The sequence below is a fragment of the Dermacentor silvarum genome, chromosome 3 (genome assembly GCF_013339745.2).
Source record: "Dermacentor silvarum isolate Dsil-2018 chromosome 3, BIME_Dsil_1.4, whole genome shotgun sequence".
Classification (NCBI taxonomy): Eukaryota; Metazoa; Arthropoda; class Arachnida; order Ixodida; family Ixodidae; genus Dermacentor; species Dermacentor silvarum.
The window spans coordinates 154,787,512-154,804,353 of record NC_051156.1 but is presented as its reverse complement, the minus strand read 5'-3'; the positions used below and the strand labels follow the sequence as shown (position 1 = coordinate 154,804,353).

Here is a 16,842-nt window from a genome sequence, read left to right as displayed (position 1 = left end):
AGAATTACTGTTACAGAGCGAAAACAGTAATCGTTAAATTACAAAATTACCAAGAAATGCCGTTGAGTATAGCTAATTAATAATAAAACATGGTCACGAAGCGAAGCACGCAAAAGCGTAAATGAGGTGACAGAATGATGAAACAAAAGATATACAATATAGACTGATTGCGAAGTTTGACTTGCATGGTGTAACACTCGGTGTAACTAATTCAGCTTCGCTGTTCGACCATCTTCACGCAATGGAAGGGGCGGTGACTTTTTTTGCCTAGCTCTTCGTCATTTTGATCCGACTCTGTCACGTCTTGCCACTGTCACATCTTGCCAAATTCGTCTTGCGCCACGACCCCTAAACCAACTGAGGGCTTGCCCTTGCTGACAGGCGGAGCCTCTGTCAAACTTACCACACCACATTCACTCGATCGTCGGGTCGTCTGTCTCTCGGCTGATCTGAATTACCTCTCGGCATCCGAGATCTTAATAGCCTGGGTAAAATGTGGACGAAAGGCTTCCAATGTGTGGAGATGGGCTTGCACAAGGCTTACCCTACGAGCGATGTTCAAGAAAGGGCACGACGCTCCTCCACTCCGCAACGCACAAAGGCGCTACGGCAGGGTTCGTAGACTCTCCGACACTGCGCAGGGAAGGCTCCGGAGTGAGTTCGCCAACAGACACGGGTTTATTCACCCAAGATACAGCACAGTGCGACAGTCACGGCGCTTACGAGCAAAGGCTCACCACAAGACCGATCAAGTGCGCGCGCACGCTGCGCAGGGCTAACCGGGTAGCGGTCCACCAAGCGCGAGAACGAGCAGTCGCGAGAGCAAAGGTCCCACGTAACCGACTCGTTGCGGGCCTGGACGCATCTTCCACGGCGAGGAAGCGCTCAGCGGAAGAGAGATCGGGTGGAGGGGGGCGCCCGGTGGCCGCCACTCAAGAGGTCAATCAGGGCGCGTCCTGGTGACGTGTTCTCGCGGGGCAAGTCCATCCCAGGAGGGAGAAGCACGGTTTGCGCGGGAAATGATCTCTGGCGCGCCAGCCGTATCCGCCATGTTGCCGTTACTGCGGCGATTCCTGGAGATCGAGCTAAGCACAACGCGCGAGCTGGAGGACGAGGCGCGGGAAGGCCCCTCGATCCCCACATTACCCCCTCCTAAAGACCGCAGCCAGCCTAAGAAAGCGCGGCACCTGCATGACCAATCGTCACCTTTATTCACGGCACTCAGTCCAAAAAGCTGAAGTCCATGGTCGGTGGGCCATCAGTCATATCTTCCTCATCCACAGCCGAGTCCACCGCGTGTTCCAGCTGACGACTCACCTTCTTCACGTTTGGGTTCAACGCCGCAACCGCCGCCGCAAACCTCGGGTCAACGACGAGGGCTGCCGCAAGTGAGTGCAGCGATTCCGGGGCGAAGGCGGGCTGCGCGGCCAGACTTGAGTTAGGGTGCTGGGCCGACTGCTCCACGTTGTCCGCTTTGGCTTTGTGCACCAGCGACCGCTCATGCGTCGCCGGGTGCACGACGAGCACCCCACACGAGTCGCAGAAGGTTGCCTCGAGGTCCGCTGGCATTACCGCATTGCCGGCCGCCTGGGTTTGGTCCGAGAGTGTGCGGCCCCGCAATGGACGGGGGTAATCCCGAGCCGCCATTACGACTTCTACTTTCCGCTGGTCTCGCCAACCCTGAGTAGAGACCAAAGCTACGGGAGCTTCCTGTTCCTGCTGGAAAGCCCATGTCGCCACACTCCGATAAGGCAACCCCTTCTTAGGGCCAGAAGGGGCACAGGTGCCTGGGCCGGTGCTGGCCTGGTTGACTCCTGCGCCGGCTTGGAGGAGCGATGCGACGCCTCGTTATCACTAGCAGTCCCTGCCGCCGCGCCGGACTTCAGCTTTGAGCGGCGACATGCCGAGTTCAATTGCTTTTTTTTGCTTTATTGCAGGCATCGCGGAAGTGGACGAACTCCCGCACAAGCAAACAAAGGAAATGACGGGGCGAGGGTCAGGCAGGGCGCAAAGGAAGGCGTGGCCTCTGATGCGCTACCAAGGAGATCCAATAAGAGGTGTCCCTGGCTCTGGATTGAAAGTAGCATTGGGCCAATAAGGGCGCGCTTCCTTCCGCACCGGCATTCCTAAAGAGGTATGTCCTCACCTGATGAGTAAGCTCGGTCGAGGGGGTGAAAAAGTCCTCTCCCCTCTGGCCGGCGTTCAGCACAGGCGGAGAGGGAGCCAACCCCGTTTACCCAGGTTGTAGCGGTGTTTACGCGGGAGAATAGCTCGCCAGCGTCCCGTTACTTCTGAGCTGCATCGAAAAGCGTACGCCGGTGGAGGGTCGGGCTGTACAATAGGGTATATTAAGCAAAGAGGGCCTGTCACTGCTTCATTGTGCACCCTCCAACCATTTTTTCTCCGCTTACCAGCGCGATAGGGAATGAATGTCCATCTACCTACTGGCAGGAGAAAATTCCTTAGTCGCTACAAGGCCGGGTCAGCACTCGAAGGTATATTAGGCCAAAAGGGGCCTGTCACAGCTTCAATGTGCGCCCTCGCACCGTAGCTGTGTTTCTCCGTTAATGCCAAAGGCAGCACACGCATCCACGAGCACCTTGGCCGTGAAGTACTACGCGTTGTCCGTTATCAGCTTCGCCAGAAAGCCGAAGCGGTTAAAGGCCTCGGTCAACTTGTCCCAGATTGCGCGTGCCGTTAACTTCCGAAGGGGAAAAAGTTCAACCCATTTCGTGAAGTGATCTGTGACAGCCAGGAGAATAACGTAGCCTCACCGACTTCTGGGAAAGGTTCCCATAATGTCACAGGCCGCGACTTGCCAGGGTTGCTGGCTGCCGATTGGCTGAATGAACCCCGCATGAGGCTTCACACATTGGCACAGGCGGCATGAGCGGGCGTAGTGAAGAGCGTCACGCTTCATGCCTGGCCAGGTAGAGGAGCGGCACAACTTTTGGAAAGTCTTGAGGCCACTTGCATGTCCGCGGCCACCGCGAGTCGTGGAAATAGCTCACGGTGGCTTTCCTTAGACTGCGGGGTATCACCACCTTGAAAGACTCCTGGGGAGCCTTCTCAGATGGGATATAGCGCAGGAGAACTCCATCGGCGTCAAGCAGATACGTATCCAATGTGCCCGCAGCAATATCAGCTGCGCCGCACTCGGCGCCAACAGCAATACCAGCTGTCCGGGTGCGCCCGACGGCTTGGCCGCCCCGCTCATTTTGGGAGCTCGGCTCTTTGAGCCCGTCAACAATTTGCGTCCGCCTTTCGGTAGCCGCCACCATGCGAACGTGTTTATATACCGCAAGTTTTATTAGCGGCGGCGTTTTACTGGCACAATGGCTGCACGGCTACCATCATTATTGATGGTAGTCATTATCATTCCGAAGAGATAGAGGGTCTCGAGGTGGGGGCGTGGCAGTCGTTGTAAAACATGGTATTGAGATAACAGTTACTGAACAAATCGGTGAACATGAAAGTTTAATCTTAAGGGTGTCATTTCGGGGAATCACGTTTTTTCTTTGCGCTGTTTATAGACCTCCGGATACTAGCGATGACTTTCTGAATAAATTATATGATCACCTTCTAAAGCTATCCGGTAGAAACCTGATTGTTACTGGAGACTTTAATCTGCCCTCTATTAACTGGAACAGTTTACAGTATGGCTGTTCTACTAGCAGTGACATTCTAGTGGATATTATGTATTCTCTTAATCTTGAGCAAATGGTAAAAAATTGCACTCGAGGAAACGCAATTTTAGACCAGCTATTTGTTACCGAAATGTTTAGCAGTGGATCAGTTCTTGTGGAACCTGAAATTTCGGACCATAAATTAATTTGTTTTAACTGGACCAAACAAGCTGTTGAAAATAAGAAAACATTTTCTTCGACTGTAATTAGAGATTATAATAAGGCTGATGACACAGCCATAATTGATTATTTGGACATGCATCTGCACTCTGACAGTCATGATGTTGAACGTTTGTGGCAAATCTTTCGCTCGGCTACAGAATATTGCATTACTCATTTCATTCCTACAAAAAAAATATACAAGCGTCGCACAAATCCTTGGATCAGTAGGGCTATAATACAGACGAAACGGAAAATAAAGCGCCTCAGAAAGCAGCACAAAACTTCTACATCTCAGTTCGCTGAATTAAAGCATGACTTAATGGAAAAAGTTAAACAGGCAAGAAACAACTTCTTCAGCAAAAACATTGGCAGAATTTATTACGGCTGACCCACAAAAATTTTGGCGCCACATAAGTGAAGCTAATGAAGAGATACATAAACTAAAAGTGAATGATCTAATAAAAAGTTGTCGCAGTTTCGCCTGAAAGGCGAAGCATCAATTGCGATAGCAAATTTGTAGAGAGCTATACGGAGTAATTATAGTAGCTTTATCAGCTGTATAAACTTGGACATGCAGCAGCACCGGCAACACGCAGAACTGTTGTCGACGCCGTCGGCGTTTTGCCCGCGTTCGCACGAAATGCGTGCGGCGTTGGTGACTGCTGCCGGAGCCTCTGATATAAATAGGCACTTGGTGCCACAGCTAAACGTCGCCTCCCTTCCCCCCCCCCTCCCCCCCACGGCCTTTCGTGCGTCAGAAGAAGGCGCGTTTGCTCTACATATATGGTGATGGTAAAGGAGGAAAGAGACGCGCGTTTGTTCTCCGCCGTGCGTTCACTCCCCGTGAAAGCGCGCGTCCCTCGCGCCCTTTCACTCGCACATACAGCGTTCGGCGGCGCGCGGCGACGATTTCATCTCCATTGACGTCATACGGAACCTCACAGCGACGGCGACGGCGACGGCGACGCCGACGGCAGAAATCTGCTTTTGAGTGTCCATATAATTGCTATCGCAATAATACATGAACCAAGGGAAATCGCAGAATGTTTTAATCAGTATTTTCAAACTGTATTTTCTGAGCTAGACGAATACGTCTATCAGGGTTCCCCGGCGTTACCGGAGAAAACACTAGTAATTACTTGTGAAGGTGTCACTGCTATGCTTCTTAATCTGAATATTAAAAAGTCGCCAGGCTCTGACGGCATTGCAAATGCATTTCTTAGACGCTACCCTGAGCAGATTTCGGAGTTTTTGACCAAGATGTTTAACATGTCAATAGCTACAAGTGTGATCCCAAGTGATTGGCGCATTGCACGTGTTACACCCATCCACAAGAAAGGTGACCGGCTTTCTGTAAATAATTACCGCCCTGTCTCAGTCATAAGTACTTGTTGCAAGCTGTTGGAGCATGCCGTTGCATGTTACATTCAAGAGTTTCTAGCCGATCAAAAAGTATTGTCATCACACCAGCACGGCTTCAGAAAAGCTATGTCCACAGTCACTCAGCTGGTTTCAACTGTGCATGAGATCTTGGGTGTACTTGATAAGTCTGGACAGGTGGATATTCTTTTCGTGGATTTCTCGAAGGCCTTCGACAAAGTGCCGCATGGTAAGCTATTGTACAAATTAAAATGCCTCGGCCTGCCTTCCTTCATTGTCCGATGGATTAGTGCATATCTTTCTAATAAAAGCCAATTTGTAGAAATAAAGAATTGCACATCTTCTGTGCTTCCAGTTACCTCGGGAGTACCACAGGGCAGTGTTTTAGGACCTTTGTTGTTTCTTATTTATGTAAATGATCTGGTTGATGTGGTTGCCGGTACTGTATCTATTCGGTTGTTTGCCGATGATTGTGTCGTATTCAAAGATATATCATCTGCTAATGATCACATCTTGCTACAAAACAGTATATGTGCAATTGGTGATTGGTGCAATCGTTGGGGAATGCTTTTAAACTCAGAAAAAACAGTACTGCTCCGTGTTTCTAGGAAAAAGATAGTTAGTACATTCTTATATTCCATTCAAAACAGTCCTATTTCTGAAGTTGACAAGTTTAAATACCTCGGCGTTACTCTAACTAACAAGTTCACGTGGTCAGCACATATATCGGATATCTGTGTAGCAGGCCTGAGAAAACTGTGGTTCCTCAAAAGAAAACTTAAAAATGCACCAATTAGTACAAAACTTCTAGCTTACAATGCTTGCATAAGGTCAAAACTCGAGTATGCTTCCGTCGTATGGGATCCACATTATAAAAAAGATATTATGCAACTTGAAAAAATTCAAAGGAAAGCAGTTAGATTTATATTCGCAAAGTACAAACGCCTAGATTCTCCTTCAGATTTAATGAAACTCAATAATATACCGACGTTGGAAGCCCGAAGAAAAGTTAGTCGCCTTTCATTCCTTCATAACTGCCTTTCTGGAAAAATTAACTTAGCTCTCCCAAAATCTGTTAACCGCCTTAGTACGAGGACAACGCGACACAGTCATGAACACTCTTTTGCACCAATCTTCGCTCGCACAAACGCATTTCGATATAGTTTCTTCCCACGCACAGTCGCGGAGTGGAATTCTTTGCCAGCCAGCATATTTACCTCTGGTGATTTTGTTAATGAAATGCAGCGCCATGTTTTGAATTACTAACCTCTCTACTTATTTTATGCTTCTGGTTATTTTGTTAGCATTTCTACAACATGTGTATTGTGTTTTTCCCTTTTTATGACCACATTTGTTGCATAATTTTCATGACACAGAATTTTTTTTTCCGTGCGATACGTACTATTTCTTGTGTTCATCACTTGTGTTGTTTGATACTATACTTTTGTATTTTGCATGAAGCCCCTCCTGCTTGAGCCTAATCATTGGCTTGCAGTATTTGAAATAAAATAAATAAATAAATATGCCGCCACTGGCCGCGTAATGACGTGTTGCTTGAAGAAAAGCGAGAGCTAGCGCGAAAATTCATCGCTTGACCCGAGCACAGTCTACTTCGACACTGCCCATAAAAGCGAATTAACTTTGCAACATGTGAGGGTGCAGCATCGCATTTTGAACTTTATATTTGTGGCGCGTGAGGCGGATAAAGCAGCTTCCTGCAAAAGCTTATCAAAAGTACAAGACTTGCAGCTATTCAGAAGCTTAGGTTGGGGATTCCAAAAACATTTCCTAAAACTTTTTCATTATCTAACATTTGTCTAAAGTAATAATAATTATGTGTTGAATGCTATTACAAGACAATTCAAATAAGGTTCTTGGTATTTTGACACGTTTCTAACCTTCTTAACGTGGAGGGCACCTTAAATAATAAATAGTTTTGGCTCTCCCTACATCAGTGATCCACTCCGATAAATTTACTGCACATCAGGGACAATAGTACTTCCGGTGATACAATTAAATAATTGCATTTGAAACAAAATACACTGACTGTGTTTCTTACCATTATATGCCAGAATCAAATGTCATCAAATTAAATCTTTACTAAGCACAGCACAACCAAAGACACAGCTAAAATAAATGCATACGCAAAACTGTGCTGTGTGTGTGCTTTTTTGCCATGCACATAGAGCACTGTTCTTAGTTAGACATGAATCGCAAGCTCACCCACACTTCCCCCACAATAATCCAGGCTGTTTTTTTTTGTTTTTTTTTTTTTGTTCTTTCGACCCCAACGTCCAAGACGCCGTCCATATTTGTTCACCTCTGCGGTCTCTATGCTCTCTGGACGTACAAGTCTACAGCGAATGTGTCACCACTATAGAAGTAAGCTCAAGAGCCAGAATTGTCCCACGCTATGTTTCTGAACACTTCCTCCAGAACCGTGATTTGTTCATTTATTGGACTAAACTTTGTTTCATCATTGTTTTTTTTTTTGCTTGCAGGTTTGTCATGGCTTCATCATTTTCCTTTTCAAAAAGACAGACAAAAGAGAGATTATTGGTTTGCGAGCGGCCCGCGGTAAGCCATAAGAAGCTCAACAGTCAACATAATGACAACAGGTCCTGTTGAACTTCGTGCCTCGACATGACCTATTTGCAGATTTACCAGATGGCTGCCTGTGATCCCTACACAGGAAAGAAACAGTCTACAGCTGTGTGTTATACCGAGCAGGAACGCCGAAGGTTTGACCGGCGCGAGAGGTAACGTTACGTTCCCCTATTCCATAAACAATAGTCAAGAAATGAGCAAGAGGACACGAACCAAAAATAAATCAAAGCACCTGTAGATTTAGCCAAGGCCACGACCATTCCTGTGTGTACGGCCACACACACTCCGTTAAGTCTGTTTCTCACCCTAAAAATCCCCCGTCGGTGCATTACATAAGGGGTGGGTTTTTAAAACTCACATTAAAGGGCCCCTCACCAGGACTGGCCATTTTGAAGTGAAAGGCGCAGTGCTTACAAAGTGTGCTGACGATTCTGTCTACAAAGTTTTACATCACTACGTGAGGCGGATAGAGCCTAAATTACAAATCAAACGCCGTTTGCTCTTCTCCTCACGGGCGCCACGCTGCCATCCCGAGAGTTGACGTCAATCGCTCAAGTGTGCCTACGTACATGGCCGTGCTGTGACGTCACTCATAGTGACACGTGCCTTCGAGAATTCTTCAAGGCAACATCAGTTATTTGTTCAATCTGCTGCTTCAATAGACGAAATCCAGTTTAGAGAAATAATAAAACGTACAAACCGAACGTCTGCGTGTTTTTGTTTTACTTCATACCGCATACGAACAGAGATGTACTTTCCTTTCGTTTGCTTGTTGCCACGTCGGGAAGTCGGGCGCGCATAGAACGAAACTATGACAATTTCTGCCGTATTCCAGTGCCGCGATCATGCTCTTCATCTTCTCGCGCCTGCCTCTGCGCTCGCTCGTGATTGAGACATTGACTTATACCGCTAATGAACTGTTCTCGTGCACAGCGCGCAAAATCATCCACTGCTCGAAACGTGACAAATGCATCAGCTCGCACGCGAGACCGTCACCGTAGATGCGCCAATCAGCAAAAGCGCGAGACAGAAATAAAAGAGAGGACGGGGCCCGCGACGTATTCGTCACGCGATCCTCCGGCTCCGGTAAGGGAGAATGCAAGGATGGAATTTTGCTTGAGGAGCCTAGACGGGGAAACTGGACACAGTGTCCACGTTGGCGGTGACGCTCACCTCCAGAAATCATGCGCTCACGGCACTTCAATTATTCCTGTCTATGCTAATAATCAACTAATTAGAAAAATTATCGCGGTACAACATTCCTTAGAGGGCACGTAACAACTTCCAGCGTATAAACAAAATTTGCTGTGTAGCCTATTGAGGGACGTTTTAAATAGCGGATTGCTATCACTAATGACTGCAACTGCGAAACAAGGATCAACGCAAGTTTGCCCGGTTAAACTTATACAGCAGTTATCCTTCCAAAAAGCATGGCCTTGTATTTCATGTCCGCTTTCTCATTTTTCTTTCGCGCTTCCCGCTATCTGCTTTCCTTCGTTTTTGCCAAGGGGCGCCTTTATATCAAGCACCCCAATGGTAAGCATCACGTAGCTTCCTATAGATGGCTTCAGAGATGTCGAGTCGCGAGATTAGTGTTATCGAAATTGAATGCAACTTAGCTATCATTGGCTGTTATGCCGCACCAAGCTTTCAATTCCTATGCACTGACATCATACGCCATGGTTCCAATGATATGATGTCAGCTTGATCACACTTATGTATAATCACAGGCTGTTTTTGGTACTTTTGGAATAAATATTTGTAGCGTTAATCAGCTTTCCGGCTGACGACGCAGTTAATAATATTCGGCGTTAACGATTTTCTACTATTTCTTTTGCTGCTCCTGTGGAACTACATACTTCGTACATACCTTCGTCATCACTATGAGATCGTAATTATGGATCATCGTGTCTACCTAACAACGTCAAGTGGTCTAAACCTGAAGATTGTCTTCGCATTCCATCCAGCAATTAATTTTCTGCTACCCGCCAGTGTGGCTCAGTCAGCTAAGGCTTTGTGCTGCTGAATACGAGATCGTGGGATCGAATCCCGGCCGCGGCGGCCGTATTTCGATGGAGGCTAAATGCAAAAACGCCCGTGTCCTTGCGTTGTAGTGGGGCGAAATGCGATGGGGGCGAAATGCGAAAACACCCATGTACTTAGCTTTAGGTGCACGTTAAAGAACCCCAGGTGGTCAAAATTTATCCGGAGCCCTCCACTACGGCGTGCCTCATAATCAGAACTGGTTTTGGCACGTAAAGCCCCAGAAAGAAGAAGAGGAATTTTCTGCTGCATAAATGTCACCTCACGATTACTCTTCAACGTCACCGTATTCTCCGTCACCCTCGAGCACATTTTTTGTTCATTGTGAACAGCCATAACATATTGGTGCCAGACATGACCGAGGTGGGTATAGAATTTTTTTTTCATAAAGAAAAAAGAAAACTAATAACCCAATGCACAACTCCACGACGTGAAGCGGTAGCATAGCTTTGCTTTTCTAGCCGCCGCAGTTTCCCCATGATATCGAAACCTTGGTTAAAATGTTTCTATGCTCCGACACTGAATGCTTCTACCATGTGCGGCAAGATTTGACTAATCGCTGAATCGCCACTGCATTCCTTTAAATCTTACGTGTGCTGTAGGCACCCATTGTTAACATTTTTAGTGGCGTGAGCACCGAGTGTCACTTTTGTTTATTACACAGCAACTTCCGGTTAGGGACCTTTTTCCGGTTTGTCAAAGAGGTGGGACGAAATGAAAAATAAATAATAAAAAATAAAAACAGGTAGATGTCGATGTTTCTACTTATGGTCGATGATAGTTATGGCATGAGAGCACTGTTTTAGTACAGTAAAGACCTAATTAAATGGCAGGACTAATTAGAAACAATTAGGGAAAGTCTAATTGCGGTACACTAAAGCATACAATTGGGCACTTTAGATACCCACGGCATCAGTACAGGTTCCCGTGAAACTCCAAGAGCAGAAGTGACGTCATGAGTGACTCGCACCCAAACGAGCCCTTAAGAAAATATGAGATGAGTTTCACATGAAGGTCTGATGACTTTTGACATTACAGCCAAATGAGTCTCTGATGTGTTTCTTCGGAAATATTCTGATGTATTCCTAATGTCATTCTAAAACATATTGGCCACCGTCGTTCTGATGCATACTTGATGAGTGTTTTTTCTTGTGAGCATGAAATGTCTTCCTAATGCGTGCTCCAAAGCAGTTTTCGTGTGACCATGTCATGTCTTCCTAATGAGCCTCTGCTGAGTTTATACATTAGATTGCTGGCATTCATAGAATTCCTAAAACTAGATTAGCCACCACGTGTGGCAACATTTTCTGATGTGTCTTTCGTGCTTGATATACAAATATCAAGCTAAGGTGCAGCACTTTTTCCAACATCCAACATGTACGTGGGCCCGTACATATGCTGCACATTAGACATTTCTCAAAGAAAAAAAGTTGATAAAAACATTTATTGCGCATATACCACGCTTCCTTAAAGAGAGAAGGAGGTTAAATGTAGGGAACACATAGTATGTGTCTGGTTACGGATGTGGTATTTTCCTTTCATTTAGTCTCCCTGCTAGTCTTTGAGGAGAGGCTGTTTTTGAGGTGGAGGGTCGTCGTCTTGAAGTGAGTGCACGTGTACCCTGCATGGTGAAAGGACAGAAAATTAACAACACTTGGCAATGAACCACAGGAATACACACTGTATCACTTGCTGCGGAACGATTTGGAGATGTTAGTTGTGCGAAAAGTTTATGCGATGTTGGTTCACATAAAGTCGTTGAGGAACCGCCGTGTAGCCTTTGGGTGTAGCAGTAGCTGCAGTATGCCCAAATGTCTCTTGGCTGTACAAACATGCAATGCCGTCCGCTGTGGGGTGTACGTGTTGTGAACTACTCTGGCTGTATTGGTTTCCACTCGTCAAAGATCAGCAGTGTCTGTGGATTGCCAGCAGGAATTGGAAAATATTCTATATGATCACTTGGCGTGGAAACAAGCATAGGGGTGCTGGTGTATGGGCAACAAAATGCAACCCTGAGACATTTAAGAGCCAGCCGTTATAGAATATTTGCATGAGCTACCGGCATAGTTCTCATGCATTTCAAGTCCACTATGCCATGCCTATGTTGGCCTATGTCCACTATGTCCCACCGATGTTGGTGCTCTCCTAGGCACATGTTGAGGCACCGGCCAGTCTGCTCAATGTAAATCTGACCAAGTATACACACGATCAAAGGAATAGACCACACAACCCCTGACGGATACAAGACAAGTTTGGTGGTATCTTTAACTAAGCAAGCCTCCCTTGCCTGGGTGTCTTTCTGAATTCGCTTGTGGACTGCAATGCACATATATAACCAGAAAGAAATAATGTAGACAGGATATGAATGACAGTTCGTAAGTGAATTATGAAATGGGAGCCGGCAAGCGAGACTTGCCTGCAATGGTTAAAAGATACCACTAAATTTCTCGCATGTGTGTCCGAGGCAGTGTATTGTACTCATTTCACATGTGGTCAAATGCACATAGTGCAGACTGGCTGATGCCTAAATATGTACTTAAGATATCAACCATATTTGACTCAAAAGACCAGTATGCTCATCCGTCTTGGCCGTGCATTGCAGCAATAGAACTGCTGGCCAGATTACGATTGTCACCTATTTTTCACCTACAGTAGAAAATTGACACGTAAAATCAGTGAGGCATACCACATAAATAAAAAGACTTGTGAGCCAGCCCCATTAGTAATGGTCTCCCTTCTCTCACAGTGTAAATTTTGTTTTGAAAAGTTACATGAACTGATCGGCAAACTCAAAAGGATGCTACAAATTTCACCTAATGGACATAGCTGGTTCTCAGAAAATGCACAAATACAGGGATGGGTATCCGTTCGCATACTGTAGTAATAGTTGGCGCAAGTTAGCTTCAACATTGCTGCCATACTTCAACTGTCACAAGGCTACACCTTCACATTTCATTTCAAGAAATTTAAGCTCATCATATGTGTATTTGCCAGTGGCAGTTAATCTGAGAACAAGACAGAAATTATTGTAAATAGCAATGTTAAAGTAACAATGGTAAGCAAAGGTAAGCAGGCTGCACACTTAGACCTTTGACATATTTGCCACACTACCGTTCGAATTCTAACGTGCACAAAAACTGCACATGCATGTAGCATAAACAGAGAAAAAACACAGAAATAAAATCTACAGCATAAGAAACAGTTTCAAAACAATAAAACCAAAATAAGAAGTGTAATATACTGTGTGCAAAGCAAAAATAAAATTGAACTTGCAGCCAAGTGATTAAAGCGAGAAAAAAATGACAAACATCAAGACATGTTCGGTTTAGTTTTATGTAGAACACGATTATGTGTGCATAATATTATGAACACAAATAAGCAGCAAGTTGAATAAAGTTGCATAAATGTTTAGCCTATTTAGTAAGCTGAGTTGAGTAATATGTCAATAAGCTTGTACACAAATCATAACGAGATCGTACTTTCTGGTACACGTACACTTCATACATACCTGACATGACATCCAGATTACACGCCGTGCTGCTGTAGCCATGGCTGCGGGATCCCTGCATTTCCCTGCCATTATGTGGACACTGCTAGAGGGTCACGGTCTCACCACTGCAAAATGAGTTCTCTATTAACTTATAGCATTGATTGGCACAATAAAACTGTGAAGACATGTAAGGTGCACATAAAAACAGTCACGAAAACATGTCTGCACTAGTGCAGGGTGGCAACGGAGCACAAGGTCTAGTCACTGGAGAATGTCCTGATAATAGGGACCCCTTCATCAAATAAAAATTTAAACACGAACGCAGCAGCACATACAAGAAATGTTTGTTTACATACTAGAGTTTGCTTTCATGACTTAGTTTAAACAACTTTCCCCTGCCATGTTTAGTTACGTCAAAGTTATGGCAACACCCCTTGTTTTGAAAAGAACGCTGTACTAGTAGCAAGCTGTGACTGCTTACATTTTCGTTTTCTCCTCAAACTGCTCGTAAACCGAAAACCTGGTAAGCAGAGATTATTTACAACGTCGAACAGTTTATAAGCGAAAAAACGTAATTGCAGTAAGAATCGGTGAAGAGACAGATGAGCCATTATTATGCAACTTCAGCAGAAAAGCGGAAGTGCACGCACAGGTGAACACGATTATTTCCGAACGTAATCTTCGCCCCCCCCCCCCCCCCCCCCCCCCCCCCGCGCCAAAAAAAAAATAGCAGAACCCTTCCACTATGTGAAGATCGGAGACCAGCGAGGCTGTTGGTTTTGCTTCATTATATTTAAAATTTTTATTACTTTGGTGGTTATGTATGATTGGTTGGAAAGACACAACACATAACTTCGTTGCATCGCCGCGCGCCGTATTCTGTATGTGCGAGTGAAAGCGAGTTTAGGCGACTAGATTCGCACCACCTCGCACCATCGGCCTCAGCACGTTGCGCCGCTGCGCGTATCGGCTTCTCGTCGCTTTCGCATCCATTCGCGCTGTTGAGTGCGGTGGCGCTCCTCGAAGGCGCGTTCTTCCTCTTCGGAGTGAGCGACACGGGTCTTACCCATACCGAGTCCAAGGGGCAACTGATGACGTCGCTAGGGAAATGGCTATGTCACGAGAGAATGAGACACAGCTACTGGTTGGTAAGACTATTGCGTTTTATCACTGACGTTTCGACACGCATCGTCATAGACTAGCGTTTGGGCAACAGCGTTCATCGCGCCGGCGCATTGTTTTTGTCTCTCTGGGTCCCACGTGTGACAAGGGTAATTCAAGGGCGCGTTACAGGTCCCCGGCCGAGCCCACACAAGTTCGCGCCATTGAGCTTGGACCCTTTCTGCACAATCGCCAGGATCGGCCCACATGACATGCGTATGTGCCATTGCGCTTGGACCCTTTTTGCACTACCTCCAGGATCGGCCCACTTGTCTTTTGTCAACATTTCGGAGACATTTTTTTTCCTAGATCCTAACCAAGGACAGCTTCGCTGTATAAAATAAAAAAATAAGAAAAAAAATAAAAGTTGGTGTCATACACATTTTTATGTCATGTGCTTTGACATTACCAATAACAAAAAAGCTGTGTGCTCCTCTCATCAGAAATCCTAATATGCATTGCCTTTTGAGTCTCTGATGTACGTGTGATGCTAAACAACATTAGACGATGCATTTCTGATGCATGTCTGATGGCACATTAGAAACGCATAACGTCTTAATCAGAAACTCATGGTTCATTTTCATAAGGGAGGGGTACCCGCTTATTACTAATTAAAATAAAAAAATGGAGTACGCTTAAGCTTCGCCTTTAAGAGTGGGACGCGATAGCGTTATTGGACGCCGTTGACGCCGACACCGTATTTTCTGCGACATGGGGCCCGATTAAAATTTAGAAAAGCTCAGTTTTCAACATTCCCCTCAATGCTGCGTAGAACCAAAGTACAGCGAAACACTTAAGGTGGCGGTCCCACTCCGGCGGCACCTAAAGGTACATGAATGAAATTTTGTACAATAAAGGTACATAAAGGTACAATAAAGGTACAATAAAGGTACAATAAAGGTACATAAATGAAATTTTGTACACTAAAGGTACACTAAATGCCTTGAATCCTACTTAATCCAAAATTTAGCTTCCTTGAGCAAGTAGTTGTCGGGCTGTTTACAACAGAAGATTTCGATATTTGGCAATTTTCAAAAGCAGCTATCCAAAAAGTAACAATTCAACATTATTTTGCTGCGGCTAGGAAATAGATAAATATGTCCTAAAGCTACAGAGCAAGCCGTAATGCAGTACGTGCGGTAGTTTCTTCTAAATATTGGGACAACTGAGACACAGTTCGCAAAAACCATGTATCTCATGCTTGTTCTTGAACATTTATTTCTAAATCACATTAATCAATATATAGTTGGAATCTACAAGAATTAAGATTTTTATGCATGGTATATATGACCACTTTATATCCTAAGTAGAAGAGCCGCCACGACTGCTCCAAACGTACTGAAAACGGAGGGCTCGTGCCGCCGAAGTGGGACCGACACCTTAAAGAGAAAAAGAGACCTCTCAACCTAGCGGGTTTCCGCTGAACTATTACCTCAATACAGCGAAACACCATCAGAATTTGAGGACGCCGTTAAGCTTCGCCTGTAAGAGTGGACGTGATATCATTCAGAGATCACTGGCTGCTTATCAGGCGTTTCTTTCGTATATTCAAACTACAATTCGACGCTATCATGTCTGTAGGTTGTGGTTAATTTGTACTTTACGATTTTTCTGACAGATTTTACTTCGAGAAATTCAATTTTTTTGTTCACTAACGCCTTGACACACGCGAAGGGCCCACCCGGTCGGGGTGGTTCGGGATGATGTGGTTAGGCATGTTTTCCGCCAGACGACGATGCTTACGCCGACACCGACGCCGAAAACGACACTGACGCCGACGCCGAATTTTCTGCGACACGGGGCTCTTAAAGCTGTCGCGTTAAAGCACGCTAAATAGAGTTAGCTACACGCCACCTGATGCAGAGGGAACACAGCAGAGGGGTGACGTCAATATCTCCTCTCTTGCTTCTCCTCTCCCGACGCGCACCGGCTCTGTCGCTCGCTCGCGCGCGCCGGCGCTCGCTACATGCTCTCACGTCAGCGGCGGAGGGCCGCGTAAGGTGCGCTTCGTGCGCCGCCCGCGCCCTCCTCGCCCTCCTTAGTTCCCTTGCCCTCTCCTCTATGCGTGGCGGGTTCACGCCAGTTCCGTTCGCTCGCACCTCCGAGTTCGGTTTCCTGCCCTACACCAGGGTACAACAACGCCGAGGTGCGATTGCCACTAGCAGACACCTACATCAAGGGTATAAGGTCGTTTCTCATTTTTAAACAATGCCGAGATAATCTAGTGGCGTTAGCATATGGCTATCACGTGAGGCTGCCCGCACGCACGGAAGGAGTGCTGACGTTTTCTCTTTGTCAAACGTTCCATAATGA

At 46.0% G+C, this 16,842-nt stretch overlaps 1 protein-coding gene and 1 long non-coding RNA gene across 2 annotated transcripts in view; one reads left to right on the top strand and one right to left on the bottom strand.

Annotated features, from left to right (window-relative positions):
• The window catches only part of LOC125944019 (uncharacterized), a 140,472-nt gene that overhangs the window by 61,181 nt on the left and 62,449 nt on the right, over positions 1–16,842 (top strand). The gene's annotated exons all lie outside the window — the stretch shown is intronic.
• Positions 11,304–14,025, bottom strand: LOC125944020 (uncharacterized). Its single transcript, XR_007466067.1, has 3 exons — positions 13,850–14,025; positions 13,387–13,493; positions 11,304–11,499 (listed from the first exon to the last, which is right to left on the bottom strand). It is a non-coding gene; the product is annotated as an uncharacterized LOC125944020 (long non-coding RNA).